This window comes from Coptis chinensis, chromosome 7 (genome assembly GCF_015680905.1).
Source record: "Coptis chinensis isolate HL-2020 chromosome 7, ASM1568090v1, whole genome shotgun sequence".
Lineage (NCBI taxonomy): Eukaryota > Viridiplantae > Streptophyta > Magnoliopsida > Ranunculales > Ranunculaceae > Coptis > Coptis chinensis.
The window spans coordinates 6,026,579-6,053,766 of record NC_141462.1 but is presented as its reverse complement, the minus strand read 5'-3'; the positions used below and the strand labels follow the sequence as shown (position 1 = coordinate 6,053,766).

At 37.0% G+C, this 27,188-nt stretch overlaps 2 long non-coding RNA genes and 1 pseudogene across 9 annotated transcripts; 1 reads left to right on the top strand and 2 right to left on the bottom strand.

Moving 5' to 3' along the window:
• The first annotated feature begins 954 nt into the window (after positions 1-954).
• Positions 955-2,995, top strand: LOC147485546 (uncharacterized). Its single transcript, XR_015202508.1, has 4 exons — positions 955-1,014; positions 1,159-1,226; positions 2,213-2,280; positions 2,414-2,995. It is a non-coding gene; the product is annotated as an uncharacterized LOC147485546 (long non-coding RNA).
• Positions 2,996-5,049: 2,054 nt separating this feature from the next.
• LOC147485545 (uncharacterized) lies at positions 5,050-8,787 on the bottom strand. Of its 8 annotated transcripts, XR_015203117.1 has the most exons (9): positions 8,335-8,787; positions 7,780-7,843; positions 7,528-7,703; positions 7,012-7,166; positions 6,808-6,902; positions 6,583-6,706; positions 6,041-6,191; positions 5,906-5,961; positions 5,050-5,691 (listed from the first exon to the last, which is right to left on the bottom strand). It is a non-coding gene; the product is annotated as an uncharacterized LOC147485545 (long non-coding RNA). The 8 variants fall into 8 exon arrangements; XR_015203114.1 differs by having other exon boundaries at positions 7,012-7,703; positions 7,780-7,860; XR_015203116.1 differs by having other exon boundaries at positions 7,012-7,621; positions 7,780-7,860.
• A 16,788-nt stretch (positions 8,788-25,575) lies between these two features.
• On the bottom strand, positions 25,576-26,459 carry LOC147485544 (uncharacterized; annotated as a pseudogene).
• Positions 26,460-27,188: the final 729 nt, after the last annotated feature.

Here is a 27,188-nt window from a genome sequence, read left to right as displayed (position 1 = left end):
TCATAATGTTTTTAAGTTTGATTCTTCTGGAAGCTCATCCTATTTTATGACCTTGATATCCATTGACCTCGCCTAAATTTTTTTTTTGACTTAAGTTGCATTTAAGAATTAAATTGCGGTGGATATGGTGGATATGCATGGTCGATTGTTCTTTGACCATCATGTTCATTTGTTCCGAGCTGTTATAATTTGGTAAAAATCGGAGTAATATTTTATTTTTAACGTACCGGTATACACAGTCTTACTTAATTATTAAAAATATTTCATTTTACCCCTTTAAATAATGATATTGACCTCATAGGTAATGTCTTTGTTTTGAAATTTGAAACCTATTATATTGTTCTATGCTTGATAGTTATGTGCACACGCTCCTTTTGCAGCCATAAATGAAGCAATTTGGTTTAAGCTTCGTTTCATAGCATTGGAGGCCTATTGACTACTTAAGTTTTCTACGTTGTGTACACAAGCTTTGTATGTATAAGTGATTGTACTAATCCAATTGTTTACTTATGCCAAGAGTAGATTTCTTTACTAACTCAATTAATTTTATGTAATCAATCTTTATCAGGGTAGAAACCTTTTCATTCTTAGTCAAGGCATAGCTTTTCCTGAACTAATCTAAACTCTCTTCCCATATGTTCATTTGTTTCATTTTTTGTAGTTGCGGACGCAGGAACTCTCGACCCAAGTGTAGTCTCCCCCTCATCTCTCATGCTCTCTAAATTAAACTCTCTCACGTAGCTCTCCTGCAGTCTTTCACCATCAAATCCGAAATCGTGTTTTAGTTTCTAACTGTAAGTGTTAAAAGTTCTTCTATGTCATGAATTTATCGATGTCATCTGAAAATTAATTAAATTCTTAATTGTGAAGATAAATGAGCAAACCCGGTCGTTCTGCCTCTCTCCCTATTATAAATCAATCATTTCTATTTTCTTTTTTGTTGTTGGAATGCAGAAACAATGGCAACTAGACACTGATTTTAATAGAAGGCCGGTTTGCAAGCTCACTATTAAGGTTAGTTCATCTGTTATATTTGAAGAATTTACACAATTTTTTTGTTTCTGACTCAAATAGAGGTTCCACTTCGAATGCAATTTTAGATATTTGAGTTGACCAATCGAGTGGGGAGTAACTACAGTTTTCAATTTTCATTTTCAGATAAAATGCATACACTGGAAACTCAATGCTATCACACTCGCCCGATTCGATGGGATCCATTTCTAAAGGTACAATGCTATATATCTTCCAGTTTCTTCTTGCTCTTCTTTGTACTGAAATATCAATTATGACTTATCTTGGTTGTTGTTCTCAATAGAATATCAAACCATACATATTTTTTGTTTTAAGAGATGCCAGAGAAGGTTAAGTGCCTTCATATATTTACCCAATAGTATTATTTTTATTTTTCAATATTAACCATGTAATTGTCTTTGTAATATGTGTTTGTGGTTCGAATAATTCATTGACTTCGAGGAAAGGAGGAAAGGTTATCCATTGCTTTCACCGCAATGTGTGGTGTTTGTGTGGTAGTGTGATAGGTCTAATTTCTTTCCTTTTTCTTTTTTTCTAATAAATGCGGGTTCCGATGGCAGCGACAATCAAAAGTTTTGATGCACAAGTCAGTCCTAAAATGATTGGTGAGATACTCATTGAGTGCATACATGCATTGTACTTACTAATACAAATGACGTGAACTGGATAAGTAGAAATAACGCTAGAATGTTTAGCTCATGCGATATCAGATTTCTTTTAATACTTTATTCATCAATTTTTATTTTATTTTTTCGTTTGCAAATTTGTGTATTGTGTGAACATGATATATTATGGGTCAGCTTAAGTTTGTTGCAACTTCTTCTTTTGTCCTGAAATGTTAGAACTAAAAGATTTATTAGGGTATGCTCAACAAGGATTAGAGAGTTCCATGGCATAATAGTTTTCATCCAGGAGATTGAGCTTTATTTGAACCAACAAAAGGGTTGATACAGGATTTCCCATTGTTCTAACTTTAGGAAGTTGCCACAGTAGTTAAATGGAAATAAGGAAAAAAACATAAAAGAGCAAAAGGATGTAGTAATTCACTGCGCTAGAGTGCGAGGACAAGTTCGAGTTTAAAGGGTGAATGAATCTCAGGTTTGCTATTATGTTCTATTATTGGTGATCAAATACAGTTTTCTTAATGCATCTTGACTACGTAGATTTTTCCTTCTTACAGGTGGGTAGGAGACTCTACAAGCAAGCAAGCGACAACAAGTTCGAGCTAAGATTGTTATTGGACATTAAGTATGTGTACAAAATCTTTTCCAATATTGTGCCTAAAAACTAAAGGATACATTTTCTCTCCTCTCATAAAAACTCATTTTACGTGTTGTCAAGCTATCATTGAGTATGTACTATCTACTTCTCTCATTTGCAGTCGAATGTAGAAATTCATGGGGTCAAGGATGCACAAGAAAATTCGAACTCAAATGGTGCTTAAAATTGAGGTACACGCTTCTTTTTATGGGGAATGTTCGTGTATTGCAATGATATCACGTCTTAATATTTATATTGAGCTGAACAAAGATAAAATTGGAAGTAGTATGGTGTAAATTGTGACAGACTCTTTTGGCCTTAATATAGAGTACTAAAATATTTACTAGGAATTATTCGATTCGGGTTCGGAAAGGCAACGGCTAACTGTCTTGAATTCAGATATTTGAAAAGGTGAATGCTCAGGAATTATTTGATTTGGGTTCGGAAAGGCGACGGCTAACTGTCTTGAATTCAGATATTTGAAAAAGTGAATGCTCATTATGTTAATTTCCGAGAATCGCGTGTTTTGTGATTTAAATATCTGTATAAATTTGATGATATAGTCTTTAGGGAGTCAGCATGTAAAAACAGCTTGAGACTATTATTAGTTGCTATAGTTAGTGTTATTTTCTTTGTAAGGTGAGATCAGAGTTTGCCCACCATTCAGTTGTATTTCAGGGTATTTTTTTCCTTAATGATATTTGTAAACCTCAAATGTGTTCATATTTGAGCTTTTGGATCTTGACGTGTATTTGTCCATTTTCAAGGGGATGGTTGCAGTGGAATCTTAGTTACCACATTGTAGGTCATGTGATCATTTATTTGTAGGTTGGGTCATTTTTCTATTAGAGTTGTTCCTTGGACGACCTTTCTGAACCTTTGATGATTTTAGCTATAAAAGAATAGGCTTCCCTGTTGCACGTTTAATGTGAGGTCATGAAGATTAATATGTAGGTTGCATCTCTTCTTAAAGTGTTTCTCTATACACCTTTGGTCCGAGGCCCGATGAATGACGCCCTTACCATTTATCGAAATAGACTTGATCTGACTAATAACGTGGAAGGTTGAATTATAGGAAGGGTTATAGTCGATGTGGTGGCTAACGTGTTAAGTTATGAGTAGTGCAATTGGATTAGAATTAACATAAGACATGTTTGTTATATAAATTTACTAGCTTCACAAAGACTAGAAGCATGATTTCCTTCATTTTGTTTCTTTCATCATTGAATTAAAAGATTACTCACTTCATTGTACAACTACTTCATGCAAATACAGTTGTTCAATATATTTACCATTTTTATACATGTATATGAAAATAACGCTTTGCCGCCATTTCATCCTACTACCACTAAACCTTTACTTATCACTTTCTCAGCAGATGCTACTCAGCCAAAGCACCATACTATGACACGATTTCAGGCATCGAGTCTTACCACAGCACTTTGGGAGAGGCAGCCAGCGTCCATGCATGTATTTATATGTAATTATTTATGTTTTTAGACCGACCAATTCAGAACATGCTATGTGCACCGAGCAACAAATTCTGGAGATTGAGGAGGTATTGAGCATAAGTGATCAGTTCAGATGAAATTAGTAGGGTGAGATGTTAGTAAAAGCGACGATGATTTCCCTTGAATGTCAGAGAGATCAACTTAAACATCCAAAATATTGACGAGGAAATGGTGGTAAAAGAGATTTTGAGACATTGGAACCATAGTTTGTTGTTGTGGTTGTTTTGGCTCTACACGACTACACTCATACAAGAACTGTAAAGGATCTGATGGGATCTAGAAGCGGCTATAAACTAATGGCAGCGGTGAAGTCAAAAGGCCAGTTGGGCTTTGTGAGCGAGATGTCTTAATGTAAATAAGAAGATGACTTATATTTATTTTTTTGGTTCACTGAAAGTTAACCATTAAAAGTATCCAAAAAAAAAAGTGTAGATGAGATTTTCTTTTTCTTTGGAACTCAGACAACGTGGAAGGGAATCTGATAGATGTGTTTGCATTCTTCAAAGCCTAACAAGGTGTATGGAAGCAATCGCTACAAGTACTTTAGAGTCTCATAGCAAGAAACACGTCTTTTTCTGTCACCTGGAAGAAACTGGAAGAGCTAAATTTGATTGTTATCCTTGGTTCAATCTTGGGTTGTTTGTAATAATCAGAGTCCAGATATCTAAACTCTGACTATACATTTGATGGATCAACTGCAATAAATTTTGTATGCTTTTATAACTGACCATATGTGATAAGTGGAAACGTGGTACCTAGCAAAGAAAAAAGTGCCAAGGTGGCGACTTCTAATTACTTTGTGCTGCAAAAAAAAAAAAAAAAAACAACCTATACAATTTTCCCTATTTTCCCTATTTGAAATATTGAAATATTATATGTTATTTACCTATTTGCAAATGCTTTTGCTGAATTATTGATAAATTTTGTAAAAGTAAATTAATCCACATCATTTAGTAAGTGTTGTTTTTTAGTGCATTACATTTTCCAAGTTGCCTACATTATAAATTTTATTTTCCATTACAAATATTGCATGTGTAATTTTATGTGACACGCTAAAAAAATGAGCATATTAACACCAACTTAGTCAACCCTTTAACTAATTACCATATGTATGCTAACCTTACTCGAAACGCACATTTACAATTATATTATATATAACACAGATCACAACATCTATATTATTGCAAATTATAATAGAACATCACATTAACTATATGAAATCCGTGCCGTAGGCACGGGCAATAGCTAGTCTATCTAACAAAACATAACGGTGTGGGCACCAAAGGGCCCTATCTGACGGCTCAAAATCTTTTTTAACAAAATATGACATGGCGAATCCAAGTGATTTAGGGGCGTGTGCAATTTTGTTAAAACACTTAGTATCCATCAGATCTATCCAGAAAGTCAACAATTACGGCTGGACTAGCCCATATACTGTTGGGCCTCCAAATTTGACATGGTGGGTTTATGGATAATGGGAAATTGGGCTGGCCTTGATTGGGTTTTCTGGCGCCGAAGGCACGACAAGTTGTTTAGTGTCGTATGACACGAGCAAAACCCTAGTAAAACTATAACATGTTACTAACTTCATACTGTTCAGAGATTATTAAGGATGATTAGTAGTTCAACAACCTGGTGATCCACATAGGCATGACCCCTCCGTATCAGCTCTACAGCTAGATCATGAAATTCTTGGAAATAATCATTAGTGTAAGTGATCTTCATTTAAGACAAAGTGTCATATGTTTTTCAAAGCACTTGTAAAAGTCAATCTTTCCATAAATAATGAGACATACCTTGAAAGGTTCCTAACCCAACCAATTGGACAATTTCTTTTATGTGATCAATATATTCTTTCTTTTCAGCCTCAGGGTTCGTATCATCAAACCTAAAGGCCCAAGTAACAAGGTTAAAAAATTAAACAAACTGGGAGTTCGAATGGGTAGGGGGGGAGGATTACAATGTTCTAGATTAAATGTTTTTTTGTCAAGTCAGAAGCATTATTCCATAGGCAGGATTACAATGTTCTAGATTAAATGTTTTTTTGTCAAGTCAGAAGCATTATTCCATAGGCAAAAAAGGAAATCTAAGAGGGACCTTACCGCAAGTAATAACATTCATCTCTCTCTTTTGCTAAGCCAAAGCTAACAAATATAGCCTGTAAAACTACTAGTAATTGATCAATTATTCGCAAAGAAAATAAAAATCTCAAAAAATTCACTGAAAGAAGATATTACCTTAGCATGACCTATATGTAGGTATCCATTCAATTGGGGGAGAACGAGAAAAAACTCTGCCTCCTGTTGTTTTCAAGTGCTTATCAAGCATTTCCTTTGTATTACATACCCTTAGCACAGGACGGTCGCTGAAAAATACTTCAGTATGCACCTGAAATGAGCAAATCAAGTCTACTGAATTGAAACGAACAATAATAAAGAAAACACGATTTTCAACATTTATATATAAAATACTATTGTACTCTTGCCAAAATTTCAAAATTAAATGAAGCATGAGTCATGGATCATGCCATCACGGAAAAACCACTATGACCCGGAAGGAGTACATGGACAGCAAGGGTCACTGTTAGAACAGCGATAAACAACATTATAAAAACGAAATTGTTATGAGCTAAATGTGTCCACAAGGTTATATAGCTCACTCTTAGAACAACATTAAACAACATCAAAATACAATATTGTTATGAGCTACTGTGTGCACGAGGTTATACAGCTCACTAGGCAAATGAAAAACATAAGACCGAAACTGTTCCATTACATACCTTCATATTTTCCTCTGGCTTAGGCAATATTAGACAAGGATTGAGTTCTTCTTCAGAGGGAACTGCTGTAGAGTTCTTCTTCATAGGGAACTATTGTAGGCACATCCACTACTTTAGCTTGAACCTAAAAAATTTGCCCAATAGGAAAAAAAATGAACAAACGAAAAGCTCAGGAAATTGATATAAACTCAAAATCAAGTGCATGGCAGACAGAATTGCTCACACCTCTGCTTTAGCAGGTTTCTTTTTATGTTTTATAGGGTTTTCATCATCTGCTGTAGTCCTCTCACCCACCAGGTCATACAGTTTCCTAAGAATCTCTTTTTATTATAAAGAAATATATAACCATAATAAATTAGAATAACAAAGCATGGAAACAAGTAATAGCCACAAATACTGTGCAATAACATCTGGTTCTTAGTGTGTCACCTTAACAGTCTTTGTATTAGCCCAAGGAATTAGTATTTTTTGCACTTGAGCAAACAGCTCACCCTCCGTATGATACCTCGATTCTAGGATAGTGCTCTTTTTCTCTTCAACAACCTTACCCACCGTCTGTTCAATTTCCTCTCTTGTAACCTCCACTCTTGCATGCATTCAAACCCCAAATTAATGTTCAAACCGCAAGTAAGTAGACACTACACGAAAAACCTACATATCACAAACACCCAATGCTTACCAACACCACAAACTTCTTCAAACACTTTCACGTCCTTGCACACTTTGGCGTCTACTTTCTTGCAAAATCTCACTCCCACACACACAAATGATTCTATTGTTTTATTATTTACTTGTTCATCATATCCTTTCATCACCAATGAATAACTAGCAGTCAATTATCATAGACCCAAAATTTAGAATAACAATTGCTTCAATCATACAATTATAATAATCATATATGACACAAAATAATAAAAATCTAAAAAAGTAATAAAACAAACATACCCTCAGCAACAGCTCTAACTTCCTCATACATGACCTCCTTACTACCAAAACCCTAGACACCAACCCCAGACTCTTCGCTTCCATACCCAAAAACCTACTCGCAGTCAATGCCAACTCAATCACATTTCCATACCCCACAATCTTAGGTAATTAACCTATGAAGTGTCCCTAAATCACTGTACTAAATAGAAAAATCATTCTAAATTCCAAGACAAAAGCATAAAAATCATAGAATTGAGGAAAAGGGGGCACCTTTAATAGCTTCTGAAAGGAGTGGGAAGAGAAGTTCTGCGAGTAGATATCAACGAAGGAACAGCTGCGAGTAGAGTAACTCTATTTAGAGAATCCATAGTAGGATTTTCATAAAATATAGTCCGATTAGAATTAGAACTAATCACAAAGTAAAAATCACATAGTAGACAGTAGAGTAATGTCATGGCGAGAAAAAATGGAAATGAATTTTCCTTATTTGCCAGAGGAAGTAAGCAAAATAATATAGGCGTAGACTTCGTGTTTCTTTTTGCTTTGACTAAAATCTTTCAAACAACTTTTACATGTGAGACGGAGATCATTGCATAGATGATAAACAGGACATTTGAATGAACCAACTACAAACTCATATTTGTCCTACTTATTACTACCTACCTATCAGTGAATTAGTTTTTCATCATCGCAATCTCCACTGTCAAGCAATGGTTTTCTACTCAGACAAAAAAATAAATTGAACATCTAAAATTCAATGAACATGTGAAAATAAATAGTTCAATTTTAAAAATCGATTTAAATAAATAAATATAGAAATAGTACCTGGAAATCTGGAATATATCAACAATAGATTTGACCCAGGAGCAGTTGGTAACCTTCTTTTCTTTAACAATATCAGCAAACCGACAATGACAACCGAACGACCACGAAGATTTGGAGAATTGGTTGATGAGTTGAAGCAGAAAAAATGATTCTTATCTTCCTATTGCTATCTAAACTTTGATCTCATAGATTTTGTTCCATTACGTACAGGATGATGCTTCATTATCTTAGAGGAAAAGGAAGAAACACTTTTCTGTGTTGAGCAACTCGGGCAAGCCAATATATTCCCTGTTGAATTAATTCTCGATTTGTTGAAGTTCAAGTTCCTGTTGATGTCGAGATCTTTAACTGAAGTTCCAGATTTCAATTTAGAAGTAAACACTTGGATGACTAAACAGATCCATGCTGCCTTAGGGCATATTCACGATGAAGAAGACAGCCAAAGTGTTTGTAACTGAGAGATGAGAGAAAGTAAAGTTATGTTTTATATTTCAAGATTTTAACTTGCAACACTTCTCACACATTTTTAAGCGTTGGCAATTAATTTTTGATGTTCAGCCAAATAAAGTAACGCTTATATAGCCTTGACAACTTACTAACGGTAAATAACCGTTGCAAAGCAAAAAAGGTCTGTGTTGCAAATATCCTATTATAGTGTAGTGCTATAGAGACAATCACACGAATGAATTCCACATGAAAGAGCTCAATGGGTTTAAATTAGCACAAAATTTTTTTTTTGGCAACTTAAATTAGCACAAGATTTACTTTTAGCTCCTTGCAATCTTGCTAATAACTCTTAAAATTCAGTCTATAAGAGCATCTTTAGGAGAGAAACAAAAAAAACACCAAATTTTTTAACCAAACCAAACACCAAACCAAAAAAACACCAACCAACTTTAGGAGAAACATCAAATATTCGACATCAAATGACCCGATTTTGGATAAACCGCGCCATATAGCCTACGCGTCTTTCTCAAAATTACGCCACTAAAGCCCATCTTAAAAGCCCAAGCCCACGCGGTTTTCTAGAAACCGCGCGATGTGTCGCACATAAACTTTTTTTTCTCTTTCCAAATCTCTGGCGTGGTTGTTGCAAAACCGCGGGATTGAAGCCCATGCTCTAGCCCAAGCCCATGCGGTGTTCAAAAAACCGCGCGGTTTTTCCAAAACCGCAAGAGAGATTTGATACAGTACCAAAGTTGGAACCAAATTTTGGCCGATTTGGTGTTTGGTTTGGTGTTTTCATCAACACGTGTCTCTCCTGAAGATGAAAACATACCAAATTATTAGAAATTTGGTGTTTGATGCTAGGATAGTATCTTACCTAAAGATGCTCTAATGTCATTGTTCATGGCCTTATGCCCACATCTAGTAATGGCCCCCATGTACGAACTATAGGTTTACCAAAAAAAAAGTACGAACTATAGATCATATAGTTATACACTTATACTAGAGAAAAAACAGTGAGTGTGTCACTATGTTGTTCTTCAAGTCTTGTGTGCTTTATCGAAAAAAAAAAGTCTTGTGTAGGAATTTAGGAGTGAACACAAGTTATGTGGCAGAAGTGATGGGAAATATAGAGTGTCGAAGTTGCACTCAGTAATGGATGAGATAGAATATGGATAGATTCAGATTCAATGGCTGCTATCATGGCTTTTGGCACCTCATAACTACCATGAGAAGTGCGATCAAGGTGGGAAAGGTGTAAGTTGAGACTAAACTATGTGATGGTATCAAGTGTTGGCGTGAAGTCAACTTTGCCGCTGATCAAGCTGTAAGCTAGGCACCGTCTTAGTCTAACAATAGAGAATCAAGTGGTATATCTAGGCAAACCCAATTGGATCTCCAAATGGGAATCACTTATTATAGGTTTGAAACAGGTTAATTTGGAAACATGCTCCTAATTAAGCAAACCTCTTATAACACTTTTTTCATATGAATACAAATTGAAGCACTTCTACTCAGACTCTCCCTCTATAATTCTTTTGGGGATCCATTTCCTATATGGTATCCAAATCCCACTTTATCTTTCCAAAAATAAAATAAAAATAAACATAGAATCAAAATAATAACTAATAATTTATATAATTAAATAACTTAAACCGTAAATAGTAACAAATAAATAAAAAAAACTTACCAGTATTTCTACAAACAACAATTTTTTTGAATAAAGTTAATTAATTTTCTTTTGTACTGCATCTTTATCTTAAGTCACACCATTTTCATATTCAAAGCATTCATCTTCTATCATCTTTCTTTGTACATTTATTCAAGTCAATAGATAGAGGACATACAAAAAAAAAAAAAAAAATCATTCAAAATTAATATAAACTAAAGTGATAAAAAGTTGAACTTCGTAACAAGAGAGAGAGAGAGAGAGAGAGAGAGAGAGAGAGATGATTAATAATGAAGAAGGTGAATTTTTTGGGCGTTCGGTTCTTTTTTGGGTGTTGGTTTTTTTCTTTCTTTTTTTGTTTGATGAAATATAGCTAAGATTTTTGTTATTTATTTGTTGTTATATTGAGTTTTAGCTAATTAATTGGGTAAGTTATTAGTTCTTTATTTGTTTCTATTTTTATTTTTTTATTTTTGGAAATAGAAATATAATTTGGATACCACCTAATGTACAAGTCCCTATGGAGTTCTTTGTACAACACTGCGCAATAAAAGAGTCCGAAAGGAAAAAGGAAAAGGAGTCCTCCGAACTCTTATATAAGTAGGATTTCATAGCCGAACCCTAAAAAAGTTATAAAACAATAAAAAAAAAAAAGAACAATAATTTAAAAAACAGAAACACAACAAATCAATTGAAGGTTTCTAACAATCAAAGTGACCAATGGAATATTTAGGGAAGAAAGGTTTGTTTAGTATAGTAAATTTATGTGGTGAAGAAGAGATTTCAATAGATGATAGTCATCATTATAGTCTTTCACGTACAACTCTTCCTTCTCTTGGTGTTAATAATGCTAAAAGAAAGTTGCCTAGATTTATGGTTTCTCCCTTGATCGTCATTACAAAATTTGGGAGAATTCTAGTGATCTTGGTAGTATATATGAAACTAATGGATATCAATTAATTCGTTGTCTTTGGTTTCCTCCACTACCTCATTACCATTGCTTGAACCATTATGTGAAGTGCAATTTATAATTAAATTATGCCTTATATACGATGAAAATAATGGTAATTAAATTATGCCTTATATACGATGAAAATAATGGGGGATTAGGAATTATGGAATTACAGTATTGATCTTGCGGCAACTTCTTTATATAAACCAAACTGAATTAAGTTACATGAGTTTTTTTTCGATAAACAAGTTACATGAGTTAGGCATGTGCTTGTAACGATTGTATGATGGTGTCGATATTCATTTAGTCTTATTAGTTATTTATGTCAATTGTGTGTCCTCAATCCAGACACCTAGTTCGTGTGCCCAGCCAGAGTCATGAGCACTTTGAGAGTTTGAGGTGGGAACAAAGATGCTTATATGAAATGTCAAACAAAGGAGTTGTATATAAAATCCTTGCAACTTATAGTTCATGCGGGTGTGCTGGTATTATAGTATAGGCTAGAGGCAATCACACGAACAAATTCCATATGAAAGAGCTCAATGGGTCTAAATTACCATAATTGTTATTTTTTTGGCAACTTAAATTAGTACAAGATTTACTTTTGGCTTCTTGCAATCTTGCAAGCTAATAACTCCTGAAATTCAGTCCATAATGCCATTGTTCATGGCCTCATGCCCATATCTACTAATGGCCCCTATGTAGGAGTGTAAAAAAAAACCGTTAACCCATCACCCGGTCTTCACTCTCCACCCAAATCCGCACCGACTCAAAAATATACCCGCCTCGCCCCGCCACTGTTTCTACGCGGTCGGGCTATGAGTGTAGGTTATATGCTCAAATCCAACCCGTCAAGCCGCCCAACCCACACCGTATCAAAAGCCGTTGACCCAACCCCATTGATCCGCACAATTTCAAGACTCTAACTCTAATATTTTTGAATTTTGTTTATATTTTATTTTAACTTTTGTAGGAATTTGGGAGATAAAAAACTTATGAGTTCAACATTAATTTTAAATATTCAAGTTTGAACACTGGCCAAATATCAAGAGTTCAAATTCAACTTTCGAATTTTGGAGAAGATGAATTATTCATCCTTGTATTAATTTCGAATTCTTTTAGTTTATATTTTATTGTTTTGTACCACAGATCCTCGCTCCCATCTTTATTTTATCATGCTGTGGAAAATAATCAATTTACAAATGGTAAATCATGATAAAGAAAATTCAAATTTTCAGATATGGTTTTGGGTTCAAGTTCAAGTTTTGCATTTTTGTTTATTTTTCATTGATTGATTCCAATTTTTTTTATGTTTGTTGTGAATTGGAAAGATATTACTTGCAGAATTAGAATTAGAAAGTTTTTTTTGGGTGAAATTGTGTTAAAATGATAATTTCCACCTAACCCGAATGACCCGCCCAAAACTCGCCCCATAAGCTGATCCAACAGGCCGAGTGATGGTACTAAAACATGACACTTCAACCTGCCCTGCCCCATCAGAACCACTGGATTTGTATCCCCTAGACCCGCCCCGAACCACTCCATCATTATTTGATCTGCGGTTGACCAGGCCCTCCCTGTGTTACACCCCTACCCCAATGTACGAACTATAGGTTTACCAAAAAAAAAGTACAAACTATAGATCATATAGTTATACACTTATACTAGCTAGAGAAAAAAACAATGAGTGTGTCACTGTGTTGTTCTTCAAGTCTTGTGTAGGAATTTAGGAGTGAACACAAGTTATGTGGCGGCATAAATGATGGGAAATATAGAGAGTGTCAAAGTAGCACTCAATAATGGATGGGATAGAGATAGACTATGGATAGAGTTAGATTCAACGGCTGCTATCATGGCTTTTGGCATCTCAGGACTACCATGGGAAGTGCGATCAAGGTGGGAAAGGTGTAAGTTGAGACTAAATTTAAACTATGTGATGGTATCAAGTGCTTGGTGTGAAGTCAACTTTGCTGCTAATCAAGCTGCAAACTAGGCACAGTCTTAGTCTAACAACAGAGAATCAAGTGGTATATCTAGGCAAATCCAATTGGATCTCCAAATGGGAATCACTTATTATAGGTTTGAAACAGGTTAATTAGGAAACATGCTCCTAATTAAGCAAACCTCTTATAACACTTTTTTCATATGAATACAAATTGGAGCACTTCTACTCAGACTCCCTCTATAACTCCTTTGGGGCTCCATTTTCTATCTGGCATCCAAATCCCATTTTCTCTTTCCAAACAAACAAACATAGAAACAAAATAATAACTAATAATTTACATAATTAAATAACTAAAATCGTAAATAGTAACAATTAAAAAAAATTACTAATATTTCCACAAACAAAAAAAAATTGAATAAAATTAATTAATTTTATTTTCTACTACATCTTTATCTTAAGTCACACCATTTTCATATTCAAACCATTCATCTTCTATCATCTTTCTTCATACATTTGTTTCAAGTCAATAGATAAAGGACATACAAAAAAAAAATCTTCATTCAAAATTAATATAAACTAAAGTGATAAAAAGTTGAACTTTGTAACAAGAGAGAGAGAGAGAGATGATTAATAATGAAAAAGGCGAATTTTTTGGGCGTCGGTGTTTTTTGGGGAGGCCTGATCTTCTCCACTCGGGTGGAAAACTTAACGTTTTACACCTTACAAGATTATTTTGACACGTGTCCACTTGGTTAACACCCAAAATGAAGGCAAGTAATTGAGTTAGATAAAACCAATAAAAGAAAATCTAATTAACCAAATCACTACAAAAAAAGAGAGGAAAGATTTCGTGTGTGGGCTTCTCTCCTCAATCTCGCCCTCTCTCTTTTTCTACTCTTTTGTCTTACCCACATCCTTTTTCGTTTTTCCATCCCTTTTTCTTGTTATGACTTGTGACAGTGGAAGTGGCAGGTTTGTTCAAGACATCGGCACAACAATTGTTCCTTTTACTCCACATGAATCCAAAGTCCACGAGTATGATGTTACACAAGACGATTGTTGTTTCAGCAGTAAACTGCTTCAACACAACAAGAGCAATGGTAAAGAACACACTAAGAAACAGAGAAATTTGATGTTGGGGGAGATGAAACTGAACCAAATAATGGCTGCCTACGTACCCAAGATCTATTCTCTAGGGATCAAGTTTCCACGTAGTTCCTTATGAAAAATAATGTGGTATTTATATAGGTAGAGTAGAGAGTTCTTGTAGCTCAAGTAATCTTGTTGCTTGAATAATTGTGATAGAATATAACTCTCAACTGATAATTATCTCTTTGATAAGAAATGAATCTGGACATAAATCACTGTACATTAGTGGCAAGCCATGTGGCTAAGGTTCAGCCTTAGACACATGAGTTAATGGGCATGTACATCGATCCATGGTATTGCAAATTGGACTTTAGCCCTGTCGATTAAATGAATAAAATAGAGACCCCTACTAATGGACGTTTGCCACGTAGGTGGGGGTCGAAACATCGCCCCCTCTTTGTCATGCGAACAAAGTTCACATGGCAAAGAAGAGAATAAAAATCAAGGAAAACTTGGAATAAGAAAAGAGTAAGCGGAATGTATAACAAAGTGTCGTGTGAACGTAAACGATAGGAAAATGGACAATCGGAAAAAATTCGTGAATTATCGAAAATGAAAGAATGTCAAACTAACGTATACGGGATGCATTGTAGTTAAAAAATGGCTGAAAAATGCACAAAAAAAATATCGAAAGAAATTGATTGCCAAAAATTGTACCGAACGCATTACGTGACAATACTACGAAAGCTGATGTCGACGACGCGTGCCACCGGAATAGCGATACTAGGATTAGACTGTTAAAATTAAGTGTAGGGGTAGTTTAGTAATAACAGAAAGAAAAGGAAGTTAAATACGAATTGGATTAAAAAGTTTCGGATTATATAAGAATTCGGAGTAGATAAGAATTTGGCCGGGGAAGGTATAACTACGCCTCTTGCGATAGATGATCAGATGAAAAGGATAGAGTTGGTGATAGAAGACGTGCTGACTGAGCTGCTCAAGCTAGAACAGGCTACCCGAGCCAAGCTGCAAAAAGACTCGCAATACCTTAGTGATATAGTTGATGACAAGAGTTTTTTGCGTACTGGGCTCTCCATATACGAAAAGTTGTCTTGTTTTGATGGGTCTCTGGAAACAGAGTTGGCACGTAATCCAATCTATCAAGATGTACTTCTCATGCATATCTCATCTTCGTACACATCATACCAATCTTTTCACTGCCCTAACTTTTTAAGGATCCCTTTTGCTTTGCATTCTTTTTCTTGCGCTATCATGAGCAACCTCCAGCGAAGCAAAGTGCAGGAGGAAAATATCCAACGACCCTCGAGAAACATCACCGTGACGGGCTCAAGCACCCCCTCGATTGTAGTAACCGCCATGGTTGAGAGACCATCTTGTTTGTACTGCCGCGCACTCTTGGTGCATGCATAGAGCGTTCCCTCGTGTTGCTTGGGGAGGTTGGTGGAAACGCCTATAACAATGCTTTTTTCCAACACAACCCAGTTGAGGAGATTAGAAGCTACGTGCCCCAAATTGTTAGTGGGAGAACAAACGCTGGGAGACAAGTGATTCGTGCTGGTGCGGTCCGTCACCGCAAAGATCGCCAACACCGCCATCAGATAACTCTCAGTATTTCTTCTTCACGTTGACCAGCAGGTACGGTCGTTCTCCATTAATCTTTGTTCAGATATAGTGTTAGGTTTGACATAGATCTAGAAAGTTGCATGTGGAGGAAGCTATGTAGGTGAAAAAACACGAAACTCGAACTCTGTGGTGGCGAGAGATGAAGGCGCCAGTATTCAAAAACTGATATTAGCAAACATGATATGGTGCAGCGCCAGCAAAGGAAGGGCACTGTACCTGCGTTGCATTGATTTGGCCCGGTTCACCCTTGTGGAATTAGGGAACCCGGTTTTTGAGCTATCTGACCCGTTCCGTTGTTTTTTTTATTTTTTTTATTTTTTTTGCAGGTAGAAACGACCGTATTAAACAGGCGAAAGATAATCGAGAAGAATAAAACTTGATGACGATCGTAGATTTGGTGAGGTGGAAAGAAGGTGACAGATACAACGAACGCACGACGCCACGGCGATGGTCACTTAAAGAACTACGGAAAATACTAGTACTCGAGAGATTTGAGATGGACGAAGTGTATGAATTTGAAACGAAAGTCGAAGAAGATGAAGTAGTAATGGCCTACTCACAATTAAGTTGCGGGAATACAATTCCGTTAAGCAAAGAAATTGCGCAATTACGAGCGAAAAGATTAGCCCTGAAAGACTAACGAAAATATTTGTATTTTCGTCGCAGGTTGAAACGGCGGAATTACGAGCAAAAGATATTGACGAAAAGTTTCAAAAGAAAAGATCACAATGCCGTAGAAAAAAATAATAATGATAAAGAAGCTGAATAAAGTTTTCGCTTAGAAAGTTAACGTAATGCGAATTTTTGCCACACGGAGAAACGACGGTTGTACGAGCCTCGGAAAGTTTCGCTCAGAGAGTTCGGCTTAATGCTTTAGAAAAAATAATGACGCTGACGAAAATTTTCGCTCGGAGAATTTTTCGTAGAAAGATCGGCATAATGCCTTAGAAAAAATAATGAAGCTGACGAAAATTTTCGCTCGGAAAATTTTTCGTAGAAAGATCGGCACAATGCCTTAGAAAAAATAATGACGCTCACGAAAATTTTCGCTCTGAAATTTTTTCGTAGAAAGATCGGCACAATGTCTTAGAAAAAATAATGACTACGGAAAATAGTTAACCAAAAGCGCTAAGCGAAGCGAATGCAGATTTCGAAGAAAATGAAGATTTAATCGAACAACCGTAAGACAATTGACAGAGACAATTGATTAGGTAATTGTGTGAATGTAATACCATAGAGCTAAAACTTCTTTTGATGAAAAATAAAAATAAATATGGGTTTGTTATTGAATATTGTTGTTGTGTCGGATAACATACTGCGGGAAAACCGACAATGTTGTAGATTTATGCAATTGAAATGAAATAGACGCAGACGCCCCCATGTAGAGAAAAATGCCCCCCCAATGCTAACTTAACTTCGGCAAAATTAGACTAAGCGAGTGTAAAAACGTTCGAACCGACCGACAAAAGCGAAACGATGACTTAGTCGGATATTGTCGTAGTGATGATAGTAACGGACTTTAACGTAAAAGCATTCAAACTTAGACCGATAAAGCTAAACGTGGTAACTTTGTCAGATTTTGTTATAGTGATAGTAACGAACTAAGCGAGCGTAAAAGCGTTCAAACTTAGACTGACGAAGTTAAACGTAGTAACTTCGTCAGATTTTGTTGTAGCGATAGTAATGACTAAGCGAGCGTAAAAAATGTTCAAACTTAGACTGACAAAGCTAAATGTGGTAACTTCGTCAGATTTTTTCGTAATGATAGTAATGAACTAAACTAAGCGAGCGTAAAAGCGTTCAAACTTAAGCTGACGAAGCTAAATGTGGTAACTTCGTCAGATTTTTTTTTCGTAATGATAGTAATGAACTAAGCGAGCGTAAAAACGTTCAAACTTAGACTGACGAAAAGATGACTGCAAAAGTGATGTGTCTTGACCCTTCGCTTTTAACGGCGGCGGAGAGATAAGCCAATGAATCTGCATGACGTAAGTCATTTCGGGGTCTTTAAGTGATAGAGATGCTATCACATTGTCAAGCAAGACTATGTATCAAACTAAGATAAGCCGCCATACGCTCATTTCTTGCTTCAAAAGACCCACCAAACTGATTGGCAACAAGGCGAGAATCCGTGTATAACTGGAGCTTTTCGGCGCCCCATGTTAAAAAAGCCGTTCTCAAAGGCGGATGGCAGCCTCATACTCGGCCGTTATTTGAAGCGGCGAAGCTATGTTGCACAGATTTCCCAATCTTTTCTCCGCCGGGTTCAAAAAATGCATCCAATTCCAGACCCATATTTACTATGGGCGCCATCTGAGTAAACAATTCATAGGTCAATGGGATTAGGAATTGCGTTTTCATGTTGGTCTTCGTCGCCCCCAGTTATTGGCGGCAGAATGTCTTCCATAGATTCTTCCAAGTATTTCTCCAGTTGTTGCAATGCCATCTCACAATCAATGTTCCAAGTTGCCGCCCCCTTTAAAGTCTGGAAGAAGGGATGACAACGATCGGAATATTTAGAAATAAATCTATGAAGAGCGGCAAGCCAACCAGTAAGTCGTTGAATTTCCTTCTTATTTTTTTGGTGATGGCATATCAATAACAAATACAGATCGATCGGGATTAGCCTCAATACCTCTACGAGTCATGAGGTATCCCGAAATTTTCGAGAAGAGAGGCCAAAAGAACATTTGGCGGGATTGAAGTCTCATGTTATACTTGTTAAGCCTATCAAAAACAAGTTGAAGATCGGAAAGATGATCACGGTATGCGCCGATTTAACGACTATATCATCGATATAAGCCTCCATTATTTTTCCCAACGGTCGGAAAAATTGTATTGACAAGCTTTTGGTAGGTTGCACCAGGCATTTTTCGCACCAAAAGGCATAACGATGTAGCAAAAATGCCTTGGTCGGTGATGAAGGCGGTGAACTCTTGGTCATCCACATTCAAAGATATCTGGTAGTACCCTGAAGAAGCATCCATGAAAGATAGGCGTTAGAAGCCCGAAGTGGCATTCACCAGTTCGGAAATTTGTGACAACGGATATGGATGAATTGGACAAGCTTCGTTAAGGTTCAGATAAACTTTATGATGAGTGGGAAGTTACATCAAAGGGACTTCGTGCTAAGTGGGGTGAAATCCATTTTATCCAGAAGATTTAAATGGGCAGCGCCCGGTCGAGCCTATGTGGAAAATGACACCGCCATTACCTCTTACAAGAGTTAGAGATTTTAGGCGGTACATTAACGCGTCGGTCCGACCGAGATTGTCTTTTCTTTGCGTGTAACCAGCTTTATCTAGGTCGGTAGTTTGTTTGGGATTGTGGTCTTCCATCTAGTTGCTTCGCGGACACCTTCCATCCCTCGCCGGTCGGACATGCGGGATGACAGCTTTTTCTCAAATCTGCGAGGTCGGCCTTCCTGTCGTCGGTCGGTCCGGTCTAGGATGAAGGTTTTCCTTATACTTTCTTCCGTGACACCTTTTTTCCCTGTCTGGTCGGACCTGTCTAGGATGGCGATTTTCCGCAAATCTGCAAGGTCGGCCTTCCCTGTCAGGTCGGTCCAGTATGGGATTAAGGTTTTTCTTATACTTTCTTCCGTGACGCCTTCTTTCCCTGTCTAGTCGGACCTGTCTAGGATGGCGATTTTCCTCAAATCTGCGAGGTCGGCCTTCCCTGTCAGGTCGGTCCAGTATGGGATTAAGGTTTTCCTTATACTTTCTTCCGTGACGCTTTCTTTCGGAGGCATTTGTATCGCCATTTGCGGTAGCGGCGGCGGCGGTGTTGCTGCCTTCCGGAACCTAGTAACAAAAGTACGTAACTTTTCGTCACGTTGTTGCTTGATGTTCAGAAGTTAGTCGACATCCTTTGGCGTCTTGCAATTGTGGCGGAAACGATTAACAAACTGATTTTCTAGTTCATTGAATTGGTGAATTGATCTTGAAGGCAACTCATTAAACTAGCGTAATGCTTCTCCCTTTAGAGTTGATGGAAAGAGCTTACATATGAGCAGATCATCTCCACCCCATAACACCAACTTATTTTTGAACGATAGAATATGCAAGCCAGGATCTCCTTCCGACTCATCATAAAGTTCAAAATCAGGTTGTTTGAAGTCGGGATAGTGGTAAGCTTCCTGAATGTCGAGCGAAAACTTATCAAGTATGCCATCATTGACTGTCAAGTTTTTCATTCTTACATCCCTTGACTCTCTATCGTTAAGTTCTTTCGCAATCAACTCTTTCAACTGTTGTTCTGTTAGAGTTAAAGTATTGGCTCGAACAACTGGACGCCCCCGGTCGTGCCCATGTGGAGAAGGATACCTTCCATTATCTCTTATTGGAGTTAGAGATCTTTGGCGGTACGCACAATCAGCTCCGACCGGTGATTGTCTTTGTCTATTCCCTGTAACCAGCCTGTCTAGGCCGGTAGTCACCCTTGGCCGGGTGGTCGGAATAATTATACCACTTCTCCATGTTTTGTTGCTCTTGTCTGGGATGCCCGCCTTCCCAGTCATGTCGGACATATCTCGGACGACGGTCTTCCCTGAAATTGCTTCTCATAGGTAAATCTTCCATTTGAGATCGGACATGTCTAGGGTAGTAGTTATCCCTGCCAATCCGATTCTCCCCATAAGTACGAGTAATAGGGTTACTCTTAGAGCGTGCACTGGTTGATTGTGTTTGAGAAATAACACGTCGCTGAGGACGATGAAGTAGTTCTTCAAGACGGTCCCATACACTGGAGTAGCCCTGCGCCCCGCCGTGGTTGCCTTGATGTTGTTGAATTTGCGGATCGCCCAATCGCCTTTGCCTCTTTGCCGCCTTCCTTCTCAAGTTCCTATTTAAATTTTTTTGACCGTAAGTAACTCACGCTCAACCGTATTAGGGGTGAATTGGTACATTACTATCACCTTTTCCGTTAGTTGGTGTGAGAGTAATATCCACGTCCATATCCATGTCAGCTGAAGGATTGACATGGACAAACGGTGGACCGCATGGAGTATTACTGACTTGTCGGTTTTCTTGTTGCAAGACTGTTAGGGTTGGTGCTGGCGGTTGTACTGCCTTTTGCGGTGGCGGTGGTGGTGGCGGTGGCGCTGCTATGGTTGGATGTTGAGAATTGATCTTACCACTAGGAGCAACTTGATTGTTCAACGGTTCTTGCATTGGCCGATTTGAATTTTGAGGGTTGCAATTCTTATTAGCAGGAGGAATATGTTGACTATTTGGTCTGCTTCTTGTGCTTACCATCTTGATTGTTTCACGTGATAATGAATTCTAAATTCCCCAGGACGGCGCCAATTATGTTTTCGGGCAAGAAAAGCTTCAACACAACGAGAGCAATGGTAAAGAACGCACTAAGAAACAGAGGAATTTGATGTTGGGGGAGATGAAACTGAACCAAATAATGGCTGCCTACGTACCCAAGATCTATTATCTAGGGATCAAGTTTCCACGTAGTTCTTTATGAAAAATAATGTGGTATTTATATAGGTAGAGTAGAGAGTTCTTGTAGCTCAAGTAATCTTGTTGCTTGAATAATTGTGATAGAATATAACTCTCAACTGATAATTATCTCTTTGATAAGAAATGAATCACGGACATAAATCACCGACATTAGTGGCAAGCCATGTGGCTAAGGTTCAGCCTTAGACACATGAGTTAATGGGCTTGTACATCGATCCATGGTATTGCAAATTGGGCTTTAGCCCTGTCGATTAAATGAATAAAATAGAGACCCCTACTAATGGACGTTCGCCACGTAGGTGGGGGTCAAAACAATTGTTTCGCACATTTAGAGGTCAACTTCTAGTTTCACTCGCTAAGCTCAATGGTAAACGGGGTGATATGACAGACTTATATACCAATTTATCGCAGTCGAGTTTGCTGGATGACTGCTCCATTAATGTCATGCCATGATCTGATGCCTTACGACCACAACCATGCATGTGACTGTGACCTTTCTGGAGCTAGTTCAGCAGAGGAGGATGTCAATACATAGATTACACTAGTGCTTCTTCCAAACAACTTTGAGTGTCATCACTACTTGTACCAATTGTCATCTTATCCACCTCCTCGTGTAAAAATGTGGATCTTTGACATAATTTTGTAGAACTCCCTACGAAATGACCAAGTAATAGAAGACAACACGCAATTAAGTTGCCATATCATAGGAACGATAGTGTTAAATAATTCAATGATTTCAGTATCAGATAGATGCTTACTTCCAGGGATCATCCCCAACAACCATCATATCATCTTTGCTGTCTGTGTAAACTTCCTGCCATCCTTTATCTGGTATGCGTAATAGTGGAAGAGACCTTCCATGTTAAATAGTCGCTCAATTAAATTCATTTAACAAGTTGTAGCCATTTAGTTTCGAGAGGTCAATAATACCAACCAAGTTTCCTTGCTTGTGAATCTTCATTTGGTTTACAGGGAAGGAATCTTAAATAGAGATAAATAACAATTCATGTCTAAACTTTCTTTAGCTAATGCTTCACCCTCTGGATAATCACACACCCAATTGAAAGTGTAATCAGAAGGGATAGGGCACTTCATCAAGCAGATACTCCTGACATTTTTTAGCTTAAATTCACTTCTCTAACCGATTGAAGTGGAACTTAAGGCTAATTCGGAGTTCACATGGATAGCATTGAGAACAATATAACTTCTTAATAATTCAAGAACACAAGAATAGAGTAGTGAAAACACTCTGTTTACAAGTTCATTGAATTTTAGACAAACACAATGTAAGTACGTAAGTTTTCCATTTTCACAACAAGAAATATATATATATATATATGTTAGAATTAAATCGATTTGGAGAGAACACCACACTAATTTAACATTAACTTAACATATAGATTGAATCAATAAAAGAGAGAGAGAGTATTCTTATTTCTTGAGATTAAAACTAAATGGGAGGAGGTTACCTTTATATACAACTAGGTAACCTCCTTTCTAAGATAAAGGATTAACAGGATAGACAGTAAGAATGAGGATGATCATGATAAACATTTAGATAGAAGGTTATCAGGATAAATACCAAGATAGAGGATTATCAGGATAACACATAGCAATGGTGGGCATCCATATAAGCCCATGGATTTCATAACACTCCCCCTTGGATGTCCACCATTCTTGTGGAAATTATGGTGGATGCATCTTTTGTAGCATTCTTCTGGATGCTCTATAACTATCCAATGGCAGTTGCCTCATTAAAACCTTGCTAAGGAAAACCCAGTGGGAAAAAACCAAAGCTAAGGAAAAAGAGTACAACATTACTTAGAATCATTGTGACTTGCTTAATACTGCCTCATTAAAACCTTTACTAGGAAAACCCAGTGGGATAAAACCTAGATAAGGAAAAAGAGTACAGTGCATATGTCCTGGGACACATTCTTCAGGATGCTCCCCCTGTTCAATTACTCCCTCTGATAAAGACAAGTCTTAATCTGCTTCTATTACTTGCTCGACCTTAATCTGCTTCTTCTTCTTAATCTGATGAGTGTAAAAGAATTTTCGCACAATGTGTTTTGTCATGTCTCCTTTTATAAATCATTCTTGAATCTGGGCTATACAAGCTGGATTATCCTCATAAATAATGCTGGGAACACCTGTTATAGAAGGCAATTGACAAGAACTACGAATATGCCCAATTAATAACCTTAGCCATACACATTCACGACTAGCTTCATGAAGAGCTAAAATTTCAGAGTGGTTAGAGAAAGTTGCCACTAAAGTTTGTTTAGTGCAATGCCAACAAATGGCAGCATTACCACTAAGAAATACATACTGTTTTGGGAGTGACCCGCCGAGGGTCGGATAGATAACCAAAAGACTGCATAGCCAACTAGATCATAGTCATTAGTGGAACCATAAGAATAAAATAGTTTCATACAAGTTAATTCATAAAAAATATCTCAATATGTGTTAGACATCATTCCAGTGTCTAAGTGTATGTGCACAATTATATCTTGATAAGAAACTAATAGAAAATGCAATGTATGATCTTGTGCACATATTGTGCTAGATACATAAATGCTTCAATATCACTCAAGTAGAGTAGTTTCAAGACCAAGAACTTCCTCATTGTTCTTCCTTTAGTCGAAATGGATTCTTATCCAAATCCAAGTTTCTCACAACCATGTGCTTTGTCCATTTCATTTCAAAAATCTATAGTCAGCAGTTTTCTCCAATTCCTTAAGAGTCCCAATCAAGTTTGTACCAACCAAACTTGCTGCTACTATATTGAATCCAACCTCGGATTTTACTATAGGTCCACACCATATTTTTCAAAGAGTTTAATTATGCTTTAATAGCAAATTCAGATTGGCCAATCTTTCATTTTGTCGACAAAATGTACCGTGGTTCATTTATTTTCATCATTGTCCTTTGATGTTCCAATAGCTATACCATAGCTAAATATGTCATCCATGACAAGTGCTTTCCTATCCCACAATTCACTGAACATGCATGGAATATTGAGATCGATCTCTTTATTTTGGTGTTGTGCCTCTCCATGAGCAACCATATATAGGCATTTCGGTGAATTTGGATATTTGCACATTATTTGTTTATGGAGCTCCGACCATTACACGGCTATTAATTGGACAAGATGGTTTCTCGGTTCTCCTCTCCTAGGAGCTTTGGATCCTATAGGTCTACCACGCTTTTAGCGTATAGTAGATTCATTTGCCACCATGTTTGGACCCGTCCCAAATGGAACATCAATTCGGTGGCACATTCATGGTTACTTTTACCATATCATTAAATGCTTAGGCATTTTCTTTGCAACCGCTTGCAAGTGTATCATTCTCCTTATCTCTTAATGAGACAGAGGACGTGATCCAAGTTGCTTCCGTCGTTCCTTAGAGCAACCATTGCTCTTCTCCCCTAACGACGGGGAATACTATCTCATTAAATTGACAACAATTATGTAATCTGGTCTAAGTGAGCTTCTGGCTTCCAACGTTAGATATGATACACAATGTCTTTCTCATTTATGGGTATAGTCGACCAGACATATATCCATAATACTTTTCTCCATTTATATATCCATATATTTCAACATAAAGCAAAATAAATTTGTAAAGATTGATACTAGTGCATTGTGATAGAATAAATTCAAAATAATTAGAGAATCACAGAATAATAACTAATACTGTCTAATTCCAATTCAAAATAATATTAGGAAAACAATAGTGACCATTACCTAATGAGGAAAAATCAAACTTAAAAACAAAAATAACTAAGTTGTCTACTAATAATTAGACAAGTAATAATAAAATTTAGATCTTCTGGATCTAGTTTGGTAATGGTTTAAACATAGCATCAAATGCTTAATTACTGAGAGGTCGACCATCAACATCCTCGAAGAAATCATTACAATTCAAGGGTGTAATGTCCAATGGTATTCCAGTATCAAATCCTTCCACCACATTTGTCTCCAACTCCATGGCATTAATAGAAGTTCTGTATTTTTCTACTAGATGTGTGGTAATGCGACAAGTCGTGACCAATGCCCGGGTTCTCCACATCTATAGCAAGTGCTCTCGGAGTTCTGAGGATTTGAGTCCCTTTTATGCGGTGGAGCTGGCCACTTGTTCCAATTTCCCTTTTGTTGGTCATTAGTATTCCAATGGTCATTTTTTCTATGACCATTGCCATCTCTATAAGGATGATAACCTCGACCACCTCTCCCAGTATTTCTGCCTCTTCCACGCCCTCTCCCATGTCCTCTACCACGACTACCATTAGCTCGAAAGCTGGCATTGGCTTCTGGAATGGCCATTGACCCAGTTGGTCTGGAGTTGTGGTTCTTGATTAAAAGATTACTATTTTGCTCCGCAACAAGGAGACATGTGATAAGATCAGAATATTTGGAGAATCGTCTCTCGATATTGCCGCTGCGCAGGAGCACATTCGAGGCATGAAAGGTAGAAAGAGTTTTCTCTAACATCGCTCATCGGGTTACATTTTCACCACACAATTTCAACCGAGAAACTATATTAAACAAAGCAGAGTTGTATTTGAAACTGTTTTATAGTCTTGGAACCTCAGGTTGAGCCATTCATTTTGAGCATTTGGTAGTATGACCATCTTCTGGTGATCATATCTATCCTTCAGGGATTTCCAAAGACCTGCTGGGTCTTCCTCTGTTAGGTGCTCATTCTTTAAGTCGTCATGAATATGATGACGTAGGAATATGAGAGCTGTGGCTTTTTCCTCTGGGCTCATTTCGTTTCCTTCTTTAATAGCATCACCAAGTTTTTTAGATTGTAAATGGATCTTGGCATCCAACTGCCATGATAAATAATTGTCACCTCTAATTGAAAGAGCTTGAAAATCGAGTTTAGTAAGATTTGACATCTTTCAGGTAAAGGTAACTGTAACAAAATAAATAAAATTTAGGCATCAATAACTAAATAAAGATAACCTCAAGAGTTTCATTATTGGTTTTGCCTTATATGCTTTATGTCTCCTAACTTCAGTAACATCAGTTACTTAACATACTTTAGTATAATTAGACTAACATTCTTTCACACGTACTTCTCCAAACATGCCTACCATACTATAAACGGTTGACATCAACGATAGGTCATGCAAGTTAGTAAATCAAATCAGTGCATGTTACAAAAATAATCACGTCTGTTATCTTTATATACACGTCTGTTATCTGAAAATGATCACGTCTATTATCAAAGCATACAAGCATTATCATACCGCGGTGATAATCACTTAGCATTCAATCAATTCATATTATCATGGAAATTAAACTAACTTCCCCTGGGGCCTAGGCTAAAAGTTTAGGAGCAAATAACAGCAACATCAAGATCCCAACAATTAATAAGAAGGAAAAGAAAGACATTATGCACATATTCACTCTGTAACTCTACAATAGTAAATCAAGAGTAAAGTTAATTGGTGTATATCCATTGCAGATACTGTTATCATTTTTATTAAGGTTGTCTTATTAAGGTGATTTTGTTTAGTTGGTCACTAATCATTACCAGCAAGTATGCATGATGTATATATAGACTTAGTTCCACAAACCTTAACTGAACAGGCATGTTATATTAACCTTGTATATAAGCACAC